The sequence below is a fragment of the Vicia villosa genome, linkage group LG3 (genome assembly GCF_029867415.1).
Source record: "Vicia villosa cultivar HV-30 ecotype Madison, WI linkage group LG3, Vvil1.0, whole genome shotgun sequence".
Classification (NCBI taxonomy): domain Eukaryota; kingdom Viridiplantae; phylum Streptophyta; class Magnoliopsida; order Fabales; family Fabaceae; genus Vicia; species Vicia villosa.
Genome location: NC_081182.1, coordinates 131,930,211 through 131,935,305, shown reverse-complemented (window position 1 = coordinate 131,935,305; position 5,095 = coordinate 131,930,211).

Sequence of the window (5,095 nt, the reverse complement as noted above, 5' to 3'; positions counted from 1 at the left end):
AATAAACCCTGTTGCTAACCCTGAAAAAATGCACAAAGAAAATATTTTTCAGTGTAGGGATGATCTCGTAAACCCTGATTAAGGCACAAGTTAACCATGATTAATAGAATAAATAAAAAAATCCAAATTAACTAATTATTGGTTTTCAACCCAATTAATTAAATCGGCAAGAAATAAAGTTTTTGATTAAATTACCTACCCTAATAAGTAATAAAAACATTAACATAATTGAATTAACTAAACAGCTAAATTAAATTAGTCAAAATAAAAAAACATTATTAATATTTAAATTAATTATTTATAAAATAAATCAAAATAAATGGCTTTATGAAAAAAGAAAGTTTATTTAAATAAACATATAAACAATATATAAAAGAAATAATTTAAACAAAAAAAATAAAAAAATAAAACTATGTAATAAAATGAAATAAAATAAAAATTGGAAACATCACTTAGTGGTATTCGGTGTAGCGGATTGCTGAGGGTCTATGGTAGGCTGGCATTATATGGTCCTTTAGATCCAGATCAGGAGAGATCCAAGGGTCTGCTCATGATGGTGCATCATGGTCGCATGTGGGTCAACCGCACTGAATCTGAACGTAGACAAATGTATTGAATTGAGAAAAAAAACAACGTCGCTCGTGGGTATCGAACCTAGGCGGCTCCACTCAAACTTCAATGCCCTTCGCCATCTATACTAGTCTGCTTTAGCTGTTAATGACCCAACAAAAATAGAATATGAAGAAAACATAAAAAATTTTAAAAGGATGAAACGCGCGCGCTGCTGTTGGGGGTCGTCTTCCCCGATTGAAAATCTTCTCAGATTTTTACCAACGGTTCAGCATCCTTTACCTACGGACCAAAACCATGGCTACAGGACCTGCACAATCCAATCTTCCACAAATCGAAACAAAAATTAACGTGAAACACATATATCTACCATAAATAATCCCGTGAAGCTAATGGTGCCCATAGTTTTATCCAATTTTCCCTAATTTTAGAGTTCCTAATTTGAAGCTTAGAAACCCTAACTATGGCAACACGCAAAACCTGCATCCAAACTTTACCAAACTATCCAGAAATCACATAGACATTCATGTAAACATGAATACGTATTCAAAATGCGATGAACATGCATAAATTTCCAGAATCGAAACTAAAAACAATGAGTGCAAAGGGTGACTGAAAAGGCCGAATTTCTGCGTGTGTTGTTGATCTGTGAGGGTCGGTTTTTGATCAGAAAGCTTTGAGGAACGTGTTATGACGCTTTGTTTGTCTTGAATCGTCCTCGAATTTGATCTGCTACCTTCCTCTGCTTCACGGTTTTTTTGGCTCCGGGAATGGGGTTTTTTGCCCAGAATTTCGTTCTCCACAACCTCCTCTTGTCACTAGGGTTCAATTGTATATATATTGGAATCATTAGGTCCACTAAACCTGATTGAATCCTTGTGAATCAAAGATTGGCAATTTGATTGAAATATTCTTTAAAACTTACTAAAATTGGCCTAAATCCAATCTCTTTTTATCAATCTCCTTTTTCACGAAATCATATCAAATACAAGGCATTTATGTGATTGAAATAGATTGGAAAATAAACCAAAACAAATCCTTTATATTTTCCTTCCAAATATTTGATTAAATTGATTTTTTTAATGAATAAAAATTCATATAAAATCAAATGATCATCAATAATTCGTGGCATTGGATATGGACCCTATTGGTAACTTATGGAACAAGATTGGATCAAAAAATATTGGGCTCCTTTGCAAAGAAATCCATTTTGAAGCCTTTTTGTTTCACGTTTTTCTCTAAAAATTGCCCAACTTTGACAATGCATATCTCCCTCAATTTTTAAGGTATGGAGGAGTTCTAGGACTTTTTAGAAACCTTGAAGAGTCCTCTAACCAATGTCTTTCGTATCATGTCAAAATGATTTTCCATGCTCCTTATATGCTCTTTTGAAAAAGATGACTTTTGGTTGACTTTTGAAAAGGACCTATAATGTTTTGATCCATATCTCTCAAATGAAGCATTTTTAGACTTGGCATGTGAGAGACAAATTTGTAGAGAATTCAATTTCCTTCTAATTGAGCTGTGGATGGAAACTTTCTGATGTTTCATGTGGGAGTTATGGCTGGTCAAAGTTTAGTTGACTTTCTAAGCAATTGAGTGATCAATCTTTTGAATTGAGACCTGAAATTTGTCATGGAGGTAGTGTGGGGTATCATAGACCATATGGGATGCCTTGGATCCTCTGATCCATTGATTTCTTCTCAGAACAACAAAACCCTAATTCTTTGAGTCTTGTTTAGGAGAGGGTGTTTTTATGCTTTGTACCTTGATTGGAATTTGAATAGGAGAAATAGTATGGGCAAATTTTGGGGTATGACACCCTCTATCTGTCGCGCATGCTGCTCCTCCATATCAGACTGCTTCTTCCGCATCATCTCCATCTGGGCCTCATTTTCGCGTCTCGCCAATTGCCTTATTAATTGAGTTTGTTCCTGTGTCAAGTTTGGTTGACGCGATCCACCCCCTCCATCCTGAACTCTTTGAAATAGATTGCGGTCACCACGTCTATAGCTGGACGCCAAATTTCCAACCCCAAAAAAGAAACCATTAGGCCCTTTTTCTTTAATAGCCTCACACCAAATATAGTGATCAACATCCGCGTTAAGCGGCTCCCCCTCTGCTGGCATGAATTGAGGATTATTTTCCAGAAAAATGGCAAGCAGTCTATCATATTCTTCCTGCACACATATTCAATAAAAAAAATTTAAGTTAAATATTTAAATACATATTTAATTATACCAAATAAATATGAACATACTATAAATTAAAATATATTAAAAAGTTGCCACGTGATTTTCACGCCACAACTTATGATTTGCCACATGATTTTCACGTGGCAATTTATCAATTGCCACACGAAATTCACGTCACAAATTTTGTATTAATTTAAAAAAAATAAACAACGTAAATTTCACTTACAAGATACATCTTCGTGCGCTCGTCGACAGCACTTCCCGATCTCCATGTCCGGGTCCTCGAAATCAGCTCAGGCATCAATGGTCTTCTCCCCAACTCCTTAGCCTAAATAATATAATTAAAAATAATTAGTAAAATATATTATGAATAAAGATGTAACTTAAAAATTTTAAAATTTTTACCAATCGTCGGGCATGCTCGGCGGTGCTAATACTTCCAACTGTGTTGACACAACCGCCCTTTTCAGATGCCCTCATCTTCTTAAAAGTTTCTGATTTAGTCCGGAATTCTGGAGTCCTCCAATATATTACAAGCTCCTAAAAAACCTCTTCGCCTATCCAGCTAGGACGGATGCCGTGAAGCTCATAATTCTCCCTTACTCGCCGCAGCATATCAAACATTCTTTTAGAGCATCTGGTATTGAAAACTTTCTGAACGGCTTTTTCACTCAATGGATCCCACACACATTTCTCCTGCAATAATGTTTTGTATGACATTAAAATAAAATGTTAAGTAATTATAATGAGAATTTCATTTAAATAACCATAACTAAAAAAATAAATTAAATGCACAACTTAAATAAATAACAATACCTTAAACATTCTAAACCATTCATCTTTATTTTCGACGTCCCCATAGCTCTTAAAAGTTGATTTATACATCTGTTGAATTATATAGTTAACTATCCTAATAGCAGTTCGACTCGGCGTAAAACTGAAACAAAAAATGAAAATGTTAGATATAAATTTATACAAAAAATGAAAATGTATACATACTATAAAAGTTTTTAAATAGGAAACTTACTTGCTTCCTTCGGGCTTAATTCAAAATCTACCGTCAACGACATGAATCTCATCGGGATCATCCCTTCCACGAAGATCAGCTCCATCTATCTCATCAACTGCCTCATCAACCTCACGGGCTGATACATGTGTGGGATATGGGGTGCGTGAGCCTCCAACCTGTGTGGGGCGTGGACTAGGAGATCGTCCAGCCTGTGTGGGCGAATGGAAAGCCGGGCGGGGGTACACCAGTATGTGTGAATGGAAAGCTAGGTCCTCCCGCCTGCTGGAAGGACGAGGGCACACCAGGATGCTGGAAGGATGGCGGTACCGCTGAGTATTGAAAAGATGCAGGTACCCCAGACGGGAATGTGTGGGAGGAGAGTAATGGGGTAAAAGCCTGAGTACTGGCTAAAGACATAGGATCAACACTCTGAGGGCGGGGACACACAGCCATGTGAGGCGCGTCACATACTACTATCCTCGGACGTTGGGACTTCTTACCACTATCTTTACTCTTAGGTTTCATTTTACCTATTTTATTATTCATCAACAAAGATAATAAATTCATTAAGATCAATATATATTCATTAACAAATAAATAGATATTCATTAACACATAAATATATATTTAATAGATATCCGTTAACACATAAATAGATATTCATTAAGACATGAATAGATATTCATTAACACATAAATATACATTCAATGTTTAGTTATTCTTCATCATTCTCTTCATCATTCTCTTCGTCGTTCTCTTCGTCATTCTCTTCGTCATTCTCTTCGTTGTTGTCATCGGATTCAAACTCTTCATCATTCTCTTCATCCACATTATTTTCAACCAACAATATAGATGCATCAACTTGATGTCCTTCAACAGTTGTATCAGACAAACTTGTAATGTCTTCAGCTGCAACCACTTCATTAATTTGATCAACATCATCAACTTGATAGGCAACATCTTCTACTTGATCGCCATTTTCAATATGACCTTGCGGTTTTGTTTTTATTACAACACACCATCCTCTTTTACGTGTCACAAATGAAGGATAAGGTACATAATAAACTTGCCTAATAATATTTGATATTATGAAAGGGTCATACTCTTTGTATTTCCGGTTCATTTGAATCTCAACAGTACCGTATGACTTGTCTATTTTTGTGCCTCTACTTGGATCATACCATTCACAATAAAACAAGACAACTTTATTTTCTGAATCCAAGTAATGGTATACCAACTCGTAGATATGTTTAATAACTCCATAAAAGTCATCTTCACAACCATCTGTAACTCCTTTTACAAATACACCACTGTTTATGGT